The sequence below is a fragment of the Takifugu rubripes genome, chromosome 17 (assembly GCF_901000725.2).
Source record: "Takifugu rubripes chromosome 17, fTakRub1.2, whole genome shotgun sequence".
Classification (NCBI taxonomy): Eukaryota; Metazoa; Chordata; class Actinopteri; order Tetraodontiformes; family Tetraodontidae; genus Takifugu; species Takifugu rubripes.
The window spans coordinates 12,219,187-12,237,317 of NC_042301.1; the positions used below are offsets into that span (position 1 = coordinate 12,219,187).

An 18,131-nucleotide genomic window follows, 5' to 3' on the forward strand; every position below is an offset into this window, starting at 1 on the left:
GTTGTCAAACACCAGCAGAAGAATCCATCTGCGCTGGGCTCCAAGGTTTCCCAGACCTCCTGGAGGCTAATGGAGATAAAGGCTGCACGGAGGTCGACAGAGAGAACAGTTCAAGAACCATTAGAGGAAGCGTTCTGGCCATCTGTCACAGCAGTGCCACATTCCTACCCGAACCCACCTCCCTGAACCCACCAACCTGAACCCACTTACCTGAACCTACCTACATGCACCTATCTACCTGAACCCACCTCCCTGAACCCACCTACCTGAACCTACCTACCTGAACCGACCTCCCTGAACCCACCTACCTGAACCTACCTACCTGAACCCACCTACCTGAACCTACCTACCTGAACCCACCTACCTGAACCCACCTCCCTGAACCTACCTACCTGAACCGACCTCCCTGAACCTACCTACCTACCTGAACCCACCTCCCTGAACCTACCTCCCTGAACCCACCTACCAGAACCCACCTACATGAACCTACCTCCCTGAACCTACCTACCTGAACCCACCTCCCTGAACCTACCTACCTGAACCTACCTACCTGAACCCACCTACTTGAACCCACCTACCTGAACCTACCTACCTGAACCTACCTACCTGAACCTACCTACCTGAACCCACCTACCTGACCCCACCTACCTGAACCCACCTACCTGAACCCACCGACCTGAACCCACCTACCTGAACCCACCTACCTGAACGCGTCCTCCCTCTTTGGGGCAGCAGAGACAGAAAGTCCTGACACAGAATTAGAAAAAGGGCGGACTGCTGCCCACACTGGACACCATCAACGCTGACCTCCTGGAAACGTCATAACACAAGATTTATAAACAGTTTTATCCCGAAGCATCACCGTCCTCAAGCACATCCTCTTTTACCCACTATGCTAAACCCCCCTGAAACACTCTTTATTCAAAGGCACTTACAGCAACCGCTGGCTGCCTGTTTTATCCCTTAAATGTATGTATATTGTGGCGGGATGGTAAATGTGCATATATAAAGGATGGAAATGTTATTTATCTTCCTGGTTTAGTGTTTTTATTGAACCGAAATTGGAGTGCACTTAACCGAAATATACATTTTCAGTGCACAAAGTGCAGATTTCACACAGCCAGGTTCCACCTGAGGGATGCTGCTGTCTCTTCATTCAGGAGGCAGGAGGAGGCGCCGGGTCCTCCATTCCACCTCTCTGTAGGACGGTGCGGGCGTCGCGCCATTTACCGCTCTGCCAGGAGAAAATTGAGTTCCGCTTTCATTAACTCTCCAATTAAAGTCCAATAACTTGCAGTGTCGGTTGCATCCACGGTAGCAGCTTTCATTCAAGTCGTCCTGCGTTTTAATTTAAAGAAACCCACCACAAACTATTAACTGATAACACCAGATAAGCGCATCTGTGTTTCCCGTGTAGATCTGCGTGTGGTCATCTGCCCTCTGCCATCACAATTATGGCAGCCTGATGGAAATACCATTTAATAACACACACAAGACGTCTTAGTGCTTCATCTGCGGAATAATCTTATTACCCTCACTGTCCCAGGAGGCAGGAAACTCCAGATAAACTTTAGCTGCTGCCAGGGTTCATTAAACGGGCTTATTACAGGGTCCAGGATGAGTCAAATATGTTGAATTGTTGCTTTTTAAAAGTTAAAATACAACCAATAATTACTGATAATACCAGACAGATAGAATTGGACTTCATTCCTGTAAAAGATGCTTGCTTCCCATGATGACTCCAGCATGACACCCTGCCCCCAGAATTCCTTTTCTCTCAATCAGAGCAACATTCCAGGGACAACGGCCCAAAACAACCAAAGCACGCGGGCAACTTGATGTTCCGCTGGTGTCAGTCAACTCTGTTTTTTGCTCTTGTTTTTATTTTGCTAACATGAGCCCTCGTTAGGACCATTTCCTGATTAAAAATACCCCCCCCCCCCCCCCCCCCCCCACACACACACGTACACACGCACAGTCCGTCCTTGTGTTGTTGGTTCAACATCAAAGGGTCCAATTTGCATAGCGGCGAGCACGGCGAGCCAGCCTTGTTTAACCGATCGCTGGCATTTAATGGCGGCGAACAGATGAAAAGAAAACTCCAAACTCATAACTGCGGCCTCTTCTCTCCCACGCAGGAGAGAGTTCCCTCAATAAAAGTCAACGGCCTCACGATTGCGTACGACTCTAATGGTCTGACCTCAGATCAGTCATGTCGCTCATTTTTAATAATCGCCTGTTTTGTTCCCTTTCTTCTATAATAACAATTTACTACTTAGACCCAGAGCTTGATGACCAAACGTGGGTCGCCATGGCGTTAAGAGATTCCCGACGGCGCATTAATCACAGGCACGGGGTCAATGACAGACGCTTGTGTAAACCTGTGTTTATGAGGTCATGTGCACGATTGCTCGCCATACGTCCGTGCTTTACGTTACCTGTAATGAGATTACACTGGGCCCACGTTCATGGCAGCGCAAAGACTGGCAGCCGGCAACGCCGGCGCTTTCTGCCTTGACCTTGAAATCCTTCCCCGTGTGGGCGGGCTTGTTTAAGTGCAGCATCGCACGTTGGATATGAGCAAACGGAGAAATATCGCGCAGTGACGGACGTGTGAGCGCCAACATTCCATAATTCCCCTGACTGAGACGTTGAGGTCCGGAGCGTCGGCTTTAATTCTGCAAGAATGCACTTTAGCCGCGCGTGCCGTGGCTCGGAAGTTGATGAGCGCCCGTAATCTGCACGTGAGGACTCGGGATGTTCTCTTATCTGAGCATAATCAGGACATCAAGGCGGTTTACCAGCGCGTCTTCTCAGAGCGGTAGGAGACAGAGGACGTGCTAACTAGAGCCGCTGCTTCTCCGTCTGCCTTTACGTGTATTAAATCAGAACCAAGCAGCAGCTCTGCGCTAATGAGCCACTTACTGTTAGCATTAGCACCGCTGCAGCGTAAATTGTTGACTGAAAACACCTATGAGTTTGGGCGTTGTTACAGATACCAAATGCCCCCAAATTAGCCGTCAGTCACGATGATTCACCGTCGTTTCCAGCATCCACTGGGTAAACGGGAGCCGATCTATGATAAACAAACTCTGTGGGGTGACAGAGACCATCTGTCTCAGAAGTTTACAGTATTGGATGTCTGACGTTAAGTTCTTGGTCCCATCTGCTGAGACGGGCGGGGGAGAATTTATGACCTGTGCTGACGGATAAATCTGTTCTTTCGGGAGGATCATGCATATGTAAATACTGCTATCTGTCTTCTGGAACATCAGTTCCCACACGTGCTCTCTATAAAAAGCCTTTTTTTGTTCTCTGTGATATGTGTGTACGGCCATTTAATGCTCCCCATAAAAGACCATGTAATTAACTGCAGAGCGACCTCTGAGAAACTTCTAACCTCAGTTCCATCATTTCTATTATCTCCTTTCTCCTGATTCAGGCCTGATGATGGATTTAGAATCCACAAACTGGTTGGACGCTTCGTCTCAGTGCGGCAGATCCGCCTCCACCGCCCAACTTTGATGGTACCAAACCACTTAAGGTCTTTACTGCGTGACCTCCATCAAAATCCAGCCCCTCCTGTTAGACAGAAGGAAACCTCAGCGGGAGATGAGTTGTCACACTCTCAGCCAAAGGCGGCGCCTCCCGGGGCCGGTGTCAGGCCCTCACGACCGCCGGTGAGAGGATGGAGGCTGATATTACACCAGGGCACCTCGGAGTCGGAGTTCTAAACGGTATTGGAATGTCATCGTTGGCAGTTAACTGGGATTGCATCGGTTCTGTCCTGGGAGATTACGGGCAGGGCCATGGGGCTCCTGGGAGCCGCCTTGTAATGGAGAAAGCAGGACGAGGGTGATGGAAACGGTGTTAGTGGCTCCTGTGTGTGTGTGTGTGTGTGTGTGCGTGTGTGTGAGAGAGAGAGTGACAGGTTTTCAGGTTGTTCTCTTTGCAAGGAGGCTTGTTTTATTCCCTAAATCTTCTGTGTGGATGAATTCATGTTCCAAAACCACCCAGCAGAAAGGAAGTGGGGAAGTCATTGATTTCTCGGCTGCGCTCTTTTCTGATTATCTGGCAAATTTCCACCGGCGGCTTCAACAGAGAGAAAAGAAAAGAAAGAGGGAGAGAAGGAGCCGTTGTTCTTGTCCTGAAACGCGACAAATTGAACAATAACAGGCTGAGTAAGCTGCTGAAAACACAATTTAATCATTAAAAAGCAGAATCTGCCGAGGCTGCTGCCGGGAGTTCCCATGACTAAAATGGGATCGGGTGGCGAGAGAAGAGAAGGTGGTTGGATGTTCTTGATTTCACGGAGGGAAATTTGTTGGCTTAATGGCCGCTGCCTTAAATAAACAAGTCATCGGACTCATCAGAGAAGCACTGACAACGAGGACAAACAGAGAAGATCCAAGAGGATTGTGGGTAAACTCACTGGAGGGAAGGGAGGTGCTGTGTGTGTGTGTGTGGGGGGGGGGGGGGGGGGGCAACAGCCATAGAGGTGGATAAATCTCCCTTGTGCCCCTGGAGGAGCGATACCACACGTCTAAAAACACCCAGACGAGGGCTGGCGCACACAACATGTGGATGACGGCATACCTGACATGAGGGGTGTTGCAGAGGTCACCAGAGGTCACCCACCCCCAGAGGGACAGCAGAAAAAAAAGTGGGAACAAAGGATCAAAGCCTCAAAGAAAGAAAGAGAAGTGGAAGGCCTTTTGAGGTTGTTTCAGACGTCTGTATTAAATCCCACTCAGACAGATCTGCCCTTCGCCCCAGCAGAACGTCCTTCAGATCATTTTCTAAAAGGTTTAAGGTCACGTGATCGCTGCCGACACTCACGCCAAGAACAGCAGGTAAGATCTTTTCTTTAAAAAAGGCCCAGTCATGCATTTAATTACAACCACATGATGCAAAACTCAGACTAACAAAAAAAAAGAACCATGTTGTTAAAAGACCCCAAAAGCTCCTTCTCAGAACTCCCTTTAATCCCCTCTGATGGATTTGGTTGGACCTGAAGCGCTTTGATTCGCGTTTGCTCTGTTGCTTTCACTTTGCTGTGTTTGTGAGGCTCCCTTGTCCTCGCTGTTCCTCCGCCACGAGTCTGAGCCGCGCTGCCTTGACGCAGGCCCGGATTTGTCTTTGTGGGGGTCCTCAGGCTGCTCACCTGAAGGGCTGATTGATTCCAGAACTTACACATAAACAGCTGAAAAAGTCCTGGAATTATCCTCCACCTGTTCTGAATGCCAGCAGAGGAAACCAGAGCTTCTGTTCACAGCAGATTTATGGACTCAAGCGTGAAGCGGAGTCGACTTCGGGTCAAACGGCTTCTGGATTTCAGCGTTCTAGCTCCCTAAAGACTCCGACGGGAACCCTTCAACCTAAACTGTAGCCTCACTTTTCCATCCTCTGCGCTGATTTTGACCCGTATATTCGCCTGATGACGAAAAATGGCTTCAACAGCTAATCTGCTCGGCCTTTGGCGGCTCACACTTCACTGTGAGCCTGCATATATGAACCTACAGCAAATGGCTTCCTCGCCGCCTCCGGCTGGACACGATTGAGGCTCCCCAAAGCGTCTCACTGGGGATGGACCAGACGGGCATTGAATTTCTCCCAAGACATTGGCTGTGAAATCTAATCTGGGAAATGACGACGGTGGTGCGTTCACTGAGCCTGTGATGTGCTCTCCTGTGTACGTCTGCAGATTTTCTCCCTGCGTTTGACTGAAAGGCTGAAGGCAGCCGCTCCCGGCCAGCACAGGTGATCTGTCAGAACTGCTCAGAGAGAGTTTCTTACAGTCGGGTTCCAGCAGAGGAATCGTTCTCAGACATCCATGACCCAGGATGCATCTCTGTTTAGGCCACAACTTCCCTTAAATGAACATGTGCTTCCGACCGCTCCTCCCGAAGCCTTCGGTGGGTCTTCCTGGGGACATCCTGAGGTGAAACCAGGGCGTCTAGAGAGAGGATGAAGAGCGATAAAGAGCCCGGCCGCCTCTGACGGAGAGGACAGACGGGTGGATGCTGCTACGGAAGCTGCCTCATCGCGCCGCTGGAGGAGTCGGCCCGATGCACAGTTCAGCTCAGGAGTTTATTTTTAGCGGATGAGATTATTTCCAGCGTTTGGCTCTTTGGCACAGATGTTTGCAAAACATGCAAAGCTGGTTTCTGCTCCCAGAGACGAGGAGTAACGGCCACTGTCTCTGCGCCGCTAATTCATGTTGTCACACTTCACTCATCTCCACCCCCTCCCCCCACACACACACACATGCTGATGATGACATCATCGTACAGGAAAAATATGCAGTGTTCAACATTGTTGAGGAAAACCAAACCTCATTTTTAACCAGGACAGTTGTTAAACTTTAAACACCAAGATCTCTTCATGCTAATTAAATAGAAAAAAACCTTCCTCATTCGCTCCTCATGTTTCCAAGTCATGGCCATTTATCACAGAAAACCGCGAATACATCTGGCAGGCTGCACGGTCATGCTACATCAAACAACTGGGGCACATCCAGCATTAAACTAATTTGCTCTCCGATAGAAACGGGGCGCAGCTACATCATCTTCGACTCACATTGTCCTCGGCGGGATGGCTGCAGTTCATCTGACGCGAATGAGCCGGACAAATAAACGGAGCGGCGGGCAACGGATCGACTAAAAGGGTCAGGATTTGAGGCTATCGCAGTGGCTTTAAGCAGACAGAGGATTAACCCTGGCGCCGGTGCAGGTCCGACTCCATCCCAGCGGTGTTTCCATTAAGCATCCTGTTAGAATTTTGCCGGAGCAGACCTCAAACAGGATCCTTCATCCACACCTCAGCACCGTTGTCACCAGTGCAATCAGAATTTCTAACACAGAATTAACCAGAACAGCCACCACAGCTGAAAACGTCACTAAAAAATGTCTTCAGAAATCAACGTTGGTTCTGTTTGATAAAGAAACTCACTTGGCCTGTTAGCTTACTGTTAAGCTAGCAGGCATGAGTTGGTCCCTTAGAGACATTTTGGACAGTTGGACTTTGTTCGACTGTCCTGTGAGGAGACAGAGGGTGTGAAACAATGAGGTGAAGGATGGAGGGAGGGCAAAGGGGTGTGATACTGGTCATAAACCTGAATGACTTTGAATTATTAAACTTTCATCAGGTTGAAGGCCAAAGCTCTCAGATCTGATCTGATCATGAAGACGGCCCCCTCCCCTCCACAAAAGGCAGCAACAGGTGGATGACCAGAGAGAGAACGCGTGGACAGCTGAGGAGGGAACCACAGAGATCTTTGAAATAACCACAACACCCTGTGACCTCCCTCCTCATCGCTGGAACATTCACTTTATTTTTCCTCCTTAGTTTTAATGGATTCGCTTATTTCTCTAATGCGCCGGAGGAATTCTCTCTCTTTTCACCGCCGCTGTTGTTACAACTGTCATTCTGAAGAGTAATAACACCCCGCCTTGGTCTTCACTCCACACGTTGCCTCTCTCTCAGACACCCACACGTGCACGCACACATGCAGGAGGGGGCCGTGCCGCAAACGTCTCCTCGTATCTGTTATGATCTGCTGCATTCATGCAACTGCAGATTCAGTCTTGATGCTTTGAACGCAGCTTCACTCACCCAGGAAGATAAATCTCATCGTCCTGAATTCACAAATGAAAGCAGCCAAACCCGTCACGGCCGCCCCGATCCACAGAGGCTCAGAAAGAGAAGGATGTTCATCCGGATGAACCCGGTGACCACCTGAGGGGCGCGAGGCGGAAAAATGTCCGTGTGCTGTACAAGCCATCAACTCCCATTTTCTGTTCATGCAACCCAGTCGTTGGCGGCACATAATTTCTTCTCGTGGGCATCGGCTGAGCGAGGACACAGACTTTCCATTAGGTCCAAGCTGGCACTGGTGTCAGGTGACCTTGTTCCTACTTTGCTACTAGCGGCAGACAAGCCTTCACGCACTTACAGAACCTGCTTCGGCCTCGCGCGGTCGCCCCTTTAAAGCTTTTGCACCTGAAAAACAGGACAAAAATGGATCTGGGTTCAACGGTATGCAAGCAGGAAGGCACTTTGCCGTCACTTCTGACCAGAACCGACCTTATACCTGCCTCCAGGCGGCCGACACCCGCTCCGATCCGTCCATGTGCTCGCGCTTTATTTTATCGTTTCGGGGGGAACAGATGAAATCATTCAAACATTCAAACACCGCGACGACCACACAGATTCATCGAAGAGGGCTAAAATTGCACCTCGGTGTCGTCTGGGTGGAAGCCCCCCCGCACAGTTTCTTGACGGATGAATCCAGCGTGCCAGTTTCCTCATTTCCAATGCATTTAAAGGATCAGCCAAATCCCAGGAAGTCCGAGTGAGCACGCATTCCCGTGCTTTTGTCGGCTTTGTGAGGGATAAGGTCTGTTTATGGCGGTCAGTTTTGAGCGGGAGAACCGCAGCAGCTGCAAATTTGCATGCATATCTTAAAGGAGAATATTTAATTAACCCAATGAACAGAGTCAATAAGAGCAGCCAAACAATGGTAAGATGTTACAAAAAAACCCCGGCTTCGTTAAGAAGCTCCAGAGAGAAATATGACTTGTTAATAGCAGCCAGTAAAGACCAAAGCTGCCTTCTGTGGTCATTAAGTCTGGGGGCTGGGCTCAACTCAGTAATGCACTGGGAATTATCTCTTCCCACTTGTTTTCGAATCCCTGACACCTCTCCTTAATGACTCTAATTACATTAGTTTAATATTATTTTATAGACACTCCTGGGTGTTAATAACAACCCTGTAATAGTACTTCGGATTTGGTCGTTTTATGGTGTGAACTTATTGCATAAAAGTATCAGGAAATGAGAGAAAGATTATTAGAAGAGAGTCTCTGGGAATAGAAAATATATGAGTTCCAGCAGAAGCGGAAAGCAGAGGTTGGCTTCTCGACAACCCTCCTGACTGAGGTGGTGGAGCAGGTTTGGAAACCATTTTCTATTATAAGTGAGATTAATGACTGTTTTTGTTTTGGGGTTTTATCATATTCGGTGCTCAAGTTCTGGATCAAATGCTCATAAGTAAATTTAATTGTCCATCCATCCATTCCTGTGTGTCCCAGGAGTCCCTGGGGGAGACCAGGAGCTAAATAAATATCATATATTGGAATATTGAAAAAAAATTTAATAACCCTCTTGGCCCAAAAAATAGTCATGTGTCACGGTTCTTTCTTGCTCGTGGGAATTAAGTGAGCAGAGCCAACTCCAGCAGGGAATGAGTGAAATCAAATAAAATGATGCCCCTCCCACCCAAAAAAAAATCACAAACGTGGTGACCAGAAAAGAGGGAGGGAAGTCAGCAGTTCATTGTGGAGCGAGGATTCCAAGTGTAGCGGCTCCACAAGCACCCATACTGTATTATGGTGCATTCAAATTCTCAGTAATTATGAGCGCTCGGCAAAGGTCAGTTACATTAGCATGATGTGTTCAAATGTAAATGTTTCTTTCTGTTGTTTTCGCAGTGATATGAATGAAAAGACATCATAATAGCTGACAATAACCAAGTAAAAATGTTGGAAATGTTTTCACTGTTGCTGTTGACGGAACCAGCAACAACCAATCAAAGTGTATGAAAGTGCTGGAGCCCCGATGCTCATAGTCATTCAGGGGAACAGGGAATTCTGAGCAAATGGCTCATCTAAATGGAGACCCAGAACCATCTCGCTTCACTTCGCTGTGAGCGAGGGTACTTAAGTCATACAGAAGAAACACAGGCAACAAAAAACGATGTTAGCTAACAAACCTGCTAAGAGAGATGACTTCCAAGATAAGAGAAAAGTTGTGTTTTAACAGGATTAATTAGAAGGACACGATTTTCAAGGTCTCATATCTTCAAAGTGTGTGAAACGCCTCCAGACTGATGGAATTCTCTTCCTCTTCCCACTCCCACTGCATGTTCCTGCTACCTGGAAGTAACGGTCTGCCTTTCATAAGCAACCTTTCTAATCAGCCAAGCACAGATAACAGCCTGGGATCTAATTCTGACTGCCGCTGTGATTGATGTGCCCCCCAGTGTGATTCTGAGATTTTTGGGAATTTATCATTTATTCATCATTAATTCGGCTCCGACTCCTGCGTTTTGAGTGCAATCCCGTGTAAAGCGCCGTTACGCAGCGCTAGACATGAACACAACACGGGATGATTAGCGTGAAAAAATAAAAACGCATCTTTGGAGCCGAAGTGCACCGGTGTGATCGGGGCTCGGCAGGACGGATGAAAATGTCACTGTTAATGAGCGTGCAGGCGGTGTTGAAAGATGGTGCCTCCAAACACTCAGTGTTATTGGTTCTCTTCCAGGTTCATGTTACCTGTGGGATTTTCAGGCATTTTTTACTTGGACACATTGGTTACTGGTCCCCAGTATAAAGCTGCTCTGAGGAGGGGCTACTCATCTTCATATCTGACTATTTTAGCACATGGAGGGACACGGGTCAGGAGGTCGGAGTATCATCAGAAGCAGCCTGTCAGAAGGGATCCGTGAGGAAGTGTTCATGTAGCTGTAACTGGGTACGAGTGACTTCTGATCTTTAACTAGTTGGAAAAGGTGGGAGGAAACAATTAAAACCAGAACTCTTAGCTCTCAGGGGGTAGAGATGAAACACGGCTTCCCACAGATGCTGTGCTTCCTTTGCCTCCATTTAGGAGCTGGAAATGGTAGAAAGGGAGTTTCTGAACGTGAGGTTTAAACAGAAAGTCCACCTCGCAAATAAGCAAAGCTCTCGCCGCTTCTGTTTCGGGGCCAAAGTCATTACGGCTCAAACAGAAACGGCTATTAAAGAGGAGGCAAATTGGATCGGTCTTATTTGTGTGCAGCTTGATAAGGAACGTGGCTCCGGGCCCACGTGGCGGCGGAACCCAAGCAGCCCGGTTAAATGGCGACAGAGAGGGAGAGAAAATCTGGATGAAAGAAGACTGCTACTGTGTGCACTGAGGAGAATCTGTGTGTGCGTGCGTGCGTGCGTGCGAGTGTGTGTGTGTGTGGCAGGGGGCATGGACGGGAAACACCTCTATTTTTATCACGTCTCCTCTGAGAGCAGAAGCATGAGCTGAATGATGCCAGGCGCGGAGTGTGCGTGCGCGTGTGTTTGTGTGCGTTGTGCGTTTATTTTCGTTTTATTTTTAGCTGCGCTGCATTCATATATTTATGAATCGCACTGTTTGTTGCCTTCAGCGAATCCCATCTCTGCTCGGCTTATTTGTGAACAGTACACAGAACCGTGTTGGAACACTATCAGCTGTGGCAGGTTCGGGGCGCACGTGTGAATCGAAAGGCGCGCACGCGGCGGGCTGTGGCGCGTGTCTGCGCGCCCGCTCGTGTGCGCTCGCGTCCAGGAGAGTGACAGAGTTGGTGTGCGGCTCTGCTGTGAAATATCCTGAAATGGCTCGCCTTCAGGGGGTTCTGAAAGTAGGAAGCAAAACGTGACCGAGGAGACAGTGCACGACTGAATGGGTGTGTGTGTGTGTGTGTGTGTGTGTGTGTGTGTGGGTGAATGAGAAGGTAGAGGAAGAATGGGAGGGGGGGGGGGGGGGGGGCAAGTCAGCCAATTGAAGAGAGATTGGAAAACATGGGACAGAGTGGGGAAGGGGGGGGCTGTGAGATGTATGCACGGGAGCGGAGGCGGCGTGCACGAGCCGAGCCCGTCACGTGCAGCTGTGGCACCATTGTAGCTAAAAATAGAAGGCGTATAAATAGACCCCAGACTGACTTTTACTGTCTGAATGACAAAATGTCTGCGGCGTATTTATCACAGCGCTCACCCCGACGCTCCCACCCGCCTCAATCAGAGATTAAGAACGAGCCTCCGCCGACAGAACTTCGCTGATATTCTGGCTCTGCGAGCGTGAGCACGTGCGGCGGGGATCCATGCCACGTTGAGAGGGCGGCCATGACTGGATGTCTGCTGAGCTGTGACACACAGGAGCAAATAGAGGAGGTGTGGCGTTAAAAATATATGCTGCGTTCGGTCCATGTCCACAATTCCCAAACAGGGATGCATGGCTATAGAAGTTAGCATCTATTTATAGGACACCTTTAGGGTCCATTGATAATTAGCCATGATAATGTGACCTCTGACCTCAGGTGTGGTCGGCACGTTGCCGAGTCATGGGCTGGGCGTGCTAAATACGTTAGCATTATCCTGCTCATTCAGGCTAATCTGCACACTCCTGCGGCCGTGATGAACGCTCTCTGTGACGTGTCGGCCGGTGAAACGTGCGGCTCCAGATCGAGTCAAAGCTGCGTGACGGCCGTGGCCCCTCTGACACAAACCGCCACGCACACGTGAAGCCTGACCTCGGCGGCCTGGACGCGTCCCAGTTTGGAAATGTGCTGAGACTGGAAACAATCCCAGCGGTTGACTTGGCGAGGAAGAGCACTGACGGATGTGACGTCCACCTGACTCTTGTGGAAAAGCTGCGTGCTGCATTTTTTTTCTTCTGTTTTGTGTGTGTGTGTATGTGTGTGTGTATGTGTGTGCAGGAGGGAGGGAGGGAGGTGCTTTAGAACCATTTTATTTAATAAAACAACGTTTTTTTTATAAAACACTCAGGAGGGAAGAAGATGCTCGATGGTGATTTCGATGAATAAAAGCAGGAAACATGAGTGATGGTGAGAATTGGGAGGCGTGAGAGTGTCGGATTTAGGATCATTTATGCAAATACCAGCGCCACAAAGCTGAACATTAGATCTTCTACAAACATGGAGCCACGTGGGAGCAACAGAACCAATCATTCCTGCTCACATTCTTCCACCTCTCCCTGTCAGGAATGCAGAAACTAATGTGACCACAGGCGCAACATTACGGACAGGAAATGAGCAGCTGATTGTGAAGCGGTTTTACACCAGGAATCCAAATTAACTCGATCGACTGTAATTACAATCACACAAATTAGTGTGATTGTTGAGTTTGTGTGCAGGAGCCATTGTGTCTCCTGCTTCCTTCTATGCCCTCTCTCTCTCTCTCTCTCCCCCAGGTATCCACCTGTGATTAGGATCTGGATCTGCACCAAGAGGAAACTGAAGATGAACATCTTAAAATCCTGGTCCTGGTGGAAGGGACTGTATGCATGTTTATAATAATGATGATGATGATGATGATGTTGTTGTCCATTAGATCTTCATCCATTGTTATGACCTTTTGATGTTTTTGTGCTTCCTGATCCAAGATTTACAAGAACATGTTGTGTCTCTTTATTAAGTGACCCAGAGGTCCTCACTCTATATTCCTCACCAGTACACTCCTGAGTGTTTTCATATGTTAGTGAGGACACTGATGCTTTTCCAGAAACCATCACCTTGATCAGTCCATGAAAAAGCTGCGGTCGACAGAATTAAAGTAAAGCTGGACAAAGGTCAAGAACAATGCAAAGTCACCCACGCGACCTCGGCGCTGGGGAGGGATTTGAAACGCAATGCATTATGGGACAGCAGCAATATCTGGAATGTGAAGAGGCATCTGAAAGCGGAATGTCCTCACAGCAGCTTTGGAATATTTTGGAACACAATCAGAGGACGGCGACACGATGGTCCGAGGTGTCGCGCCTACAGAGGAGCATCCAGCAGTAACCACGGTCACCGATCCACGCCGCCGGCGTGCCCACGTTACTTCAGATGGAGAGAATGGCACAGACTCGCCACTGGAGGCCTCAGCGATGGTTTGCCAACAGCAGCGGTCCAGTTGGGATGCGATCGGTCTCTGGCAACGTTGTAGCAGAAACATCAACCAGTGCAAAGTTGAACGCATCATCATGCCAAGTGTGACGATATAAAACAGCATTAATCACGCAAAGTAAGGACAGATTTCATCTCAGTCCCCCTCCCCCCTGTCATGTGACCCACTTCTGATTCTCTCAACAGTGTAAACAGCAGATGACGAACCAAAACGGGTCTTTTCAAATCAGATTTGGGCCACTTTCGAACCGATCGGATTTCCAACCTCAGTCCCAACAACAATGGGTTCCCGTATCGGAATTCAATGTGACCTTGACGTCACTCTTGATTGACGTTCATCACAGTTATGTGCAGACGGGGTTTCCCTGGAGACGCTTCATGGAAAACAAACACGGAGGAGCGACGGTGGGGGGGGGTAACGAGGATCCGATGCAGATCTGGAAAAGAATCTAATAAAGGTGTTTGTTGTTTGCGACACCCATGACTACTATAATGAGACTGTGACTGCAGCAGCTGTTGCTGTTGTTCAAAGAGCAAATTAATCTCCAGCAGAGCTGAGCCAAAGACACACGGCACCAACTGGGAGAAGCTTCGTCAGTCTAACGAGACCAGTTTTATGGTTGGGTCAAATAAACACCGACATACATCCTCGAATTTCTGTCTTTGAGCGTTCATTGATTAACCTTGAACTAAACATGCGTATATTCTAAACATACGTATATTCCCTTACCAAAAATGTCACTGAATGTGGATTTCTATGCGCAATATATAAAAAGAACAGACAGAGAGCCACACAAATACTCACGAGTTATTTTGGTGCTTCTCTTCAGCAGGTCCCGAAAGCGTGATAAAGATATTAATAAAGTGTTAATACATGAATAAGGAATGCAGAGACCAAGGTTTTGGTTGGGGGTAATTTGTGTTTGGGCACATGAAACAATAACGCTTGCACATCTACCTGCTCTTGGCCTTTTATCCACGCCTGCAGCAACAGATGCTCTTATTTAGTGATGCTGACCTTCGCGCTGCCACAGGCAAATATTTACACAACTATTCACTGAATGATCTGCGCACAGCGACGTGAGCAAAGAAGTTCGCGAAAAGTAAATAGCAGTCAGGGATTGCTCACATGTTTGAAGAGCAAACAGGACAATGGTGTTAACATTAGCTCCGGATGTGTTTTAACACACACACACACGCACACACGCACACACACACACACACACACACACACACATGCGTGTATCTCCAAGAGCAAACTGAATAATCAGTTCAAGGGTAAGAGTTAATTTAAGATAAGGCTGCAGTCCCAGAGCGCTTGAAATCAAAATTGTGACAGAAACGCATCACCAGCCCCCCCACCCCACGGATGAGGAAACCACCTTGCCAAGCAGTCTCAACATTCTCATCATTTGCATCATAGACACAATAACCTGCAGCACGACGCCAACGCAAACAAACTTTGCAGGAAATTATCCCCATTAACCAGTGGATGTTGGTTGCTAAGCGACCACATCCATGTCTATTGTTTAAAACACTCAACTGGTTCTCCTTCTGGATGGGTCGCAGACAGCCGGTCAAAAAAAGGTTCAATATTTAATGTGCATCTGTTATCGGACATTTTATTTTGAAAAAAAGGAAGAACAACTTATTTTGAAAGGCACGCACCAGACACATGCACATGTATGTTGCTAGTAGGTTAGATGGCAAAGTGTGAATATGACCTGGGGTAATTAGTATGTGGATTTTCCTTCATTGGTGACACTGAGGGACAGTATGTTCCATGTAGACAAGCATGAAACTTGAAAACTCATCCGCACAGTTTTTTTTCCCCTGAAAAAAGAGACGCCCTGGGGAATGTAAAGATATATTACATAGTTGCAAGGGGAACAAAACAGCTGATTCCACCTGTCCGTATGGTCGTTAAACCATTGAGAGCTAGCTGGAGGCACCGTGTGTCCACATTCTCAGGTTTGTCTTAATCAAAGGCAAAAACCTTTTTAAATTAAATCAGGCGCCAAACAGTCAGTTTCACCTTACCGCAGGTACTGTGCTGAAGTGTTTAAATTGCACATACCGAGTGCGTTAAATTGGGTTTTGAACATCTGCCTGGGGAAACTTGTGCACCCATCAAGACACGGTTTCCCGTCTGTACACATTTAACGACTCGGCCTGTCACTCCCAACCTCTTCGTTCCGTTATCTGTGAATGGAGCTGCCACCTGTTGGGCCGCCGGTCACTTCATGCGCACAGAAGGAAAAAGTACATAAATGTTTCTGCAGCTGTTTCTGCAATAGACCTTTGCGGTTCCCTTGAAAAATTATAACACACACATATCTGAGAATACACAACCCAGCTCTTTACCCTAACCACTGCAACTAACTCCCTAACTCCCTAACCCCCAACGCTAACACTAACCCCAACACTAACCCCAAACCCAAGACTAACCCCAACCACAACCCAAGACTAACCCCAACCACAACCCCAAGACTAACCCCAAGACTAACCCCAACACTAACCCCAACCACAAACCCAAGACTAACCCCAACGCCAACACTAACACTAACCTCAACCCCAACCCCAACCCCAAGACTAACCCCAAGACTAACCCCAACCCCAAGACTAACCCCAAGACTAACCCCAACCCCAAGACTAACCCCAACCACAAACCCAAGACTAACCCTAACCCTAACCCTAACTCCAACCCCTACCCCAACACTAACCCCAAGACTAACCCCAACCTCAACACTAACACTAACACTAACCTCAACCCCAACCCCAACCCCAACCCCAACCGCAACCCCAAGACTAACCCCAAGACTAACCCCAAGACTAACCCCAACTCCAACACTAACCCTAACACTAACCTCAACCCCAACCCCAACCCCAACCCCAACCGCAACCCCAAGACTAACCCCAAGACTAACCCCAAGACTAACCCCAACTCCAACACTAACCCTAACCCCAACCCCAACGCCAAGGCCAACCACAACCCTGACTTCAACCCAATTTTACCTTAAAGTTGTGGGGCCCAGTGACATGGACCTGTGTTGCTTGTATAATCAGATTTTGGTCCCTCAATATACCAGGATAGAAAATTTGAGAATACAAACTCAAATGAACTTGATGAACAAAATCAGAAAAGGACAAAGACGACAAGGTCAAGGAAAGACTTTCTGAGGAAATACAAACTATTTTTGCAAAATCATTTTGCAAAATCATCCCAGTCGATCACATGCTGCCATGGAAACATCCTGACGTAGTCATAACACACTGCGTGAGGATTGAATCATTCGGCCTTCAAGCATCTTAAATCTTTCATTCTCATGTCCCTGCTGTCACAGGCGGCTCTGATTCTTGTGGGAGTTCTTGTATTGGACACCTCCTGGGGCATCCAGGGCCACAGATGACCTTCCTTGAGGTCAGGGGAAGAACCAGGAGTGCAGGTTTGCTGTTGCCCCTAAGAGAAGAGCACTCTAAGCACTAAACGTGTTCCACCTGTTTCGTCGACTCAAGAAAGCCAGTCGAACTCTTCCACCCCCCCAGGCTGAAATGAGGGGTTTGCAGTGCCGAACTAAGTCACCTCCTCAGGCTTGCCTCGAGCCCCTTCCCTCTGAAATGCCTCAGAGGTGTGTGTGTGTTCACCTGTGTGTGAAAAGAGCTTCAGCTGGGTGTTGCTAAGTGATTTGCTAGAGCAACAATGACGGTGTGGCTGCCTGACACGGCGCATCATCATCAAGCGCATCATTTCCTTTAAAATCCAATTAAACAGCAGCGACTACATGACACATTTATTATTTCCAGTCCATCATCCCTGGAGAATTAGCATTAGCCAGCCTGAGAAAACGGAAAAGGTGGGGGGGGGTTGTTTCCATAGAAAAATGTACGAGAAAGACCGCTGATTACACTTAATCAGTAATATATTGTGATTTATGAAGTGTCGCTTGGTGGTCACATGCAGGTGATTCCCAGAGTCGACCCGGAGAGAAGGGGGATTAAACTCTGCCTAATTACGTGACCAAGGCGCCGAAGCGTTTTAATTTTTAATGTTGAGATCCATAATGCATGTTGCCCTTTAACCCCCAGACGCTCTGTTTAGGTGGAGGGCGGAGCCAAAGCCCTGCATGTGTGAGCGCAGCGCAGGAGGATCATTACAGGTTATAAATCTCTCCTTTCAGAGAGAACCAACGATCTGCCCCTTAACTTTATCTCCATGTAATTTATTATAATTACGTCCAGCTACAGTTGCATGAAGTCATTGATATGGAGGATGGGTCGAGGTCAGCGACGTGAACCTGTGAGTAAAACTGGCTGCAGGGCGGGGGGGGTTGTAGTCATTTTAGATTCTCGGTTCTGGGCTGAGAGGTCCTGCTTGAGGTTTCTTCCTGTTTTACATATTGATTCACTCTGCATTTGGTTTCCATTTGTTTCT

At 48.2% G+C, this 18,131-nt stretch overlaps 1 long non-coding RNA gene across 1 annotated transcript; it reads left to right on the forward strand.

The window, feature by feature from the left end:
- Nucleotides 1-4,758: 4,758 nt before the first annotated feature.
- On the forward strand, nucleotides 4,759-13,790 carry LOC115253310 (uncharacterized). The gene is made up of 3 exons (XR_003891623.1): nucleotides 4,759-4,853; nucleotides 10,443-10,536; nucleotides 13,003-13,790. It is a non-coding gene; the product is annotated as an uncharacterized lncRNA (long non-coding RNA).
- Nucleotides 13,791-18,131: the final 4,341 nt, after the last annotated feature.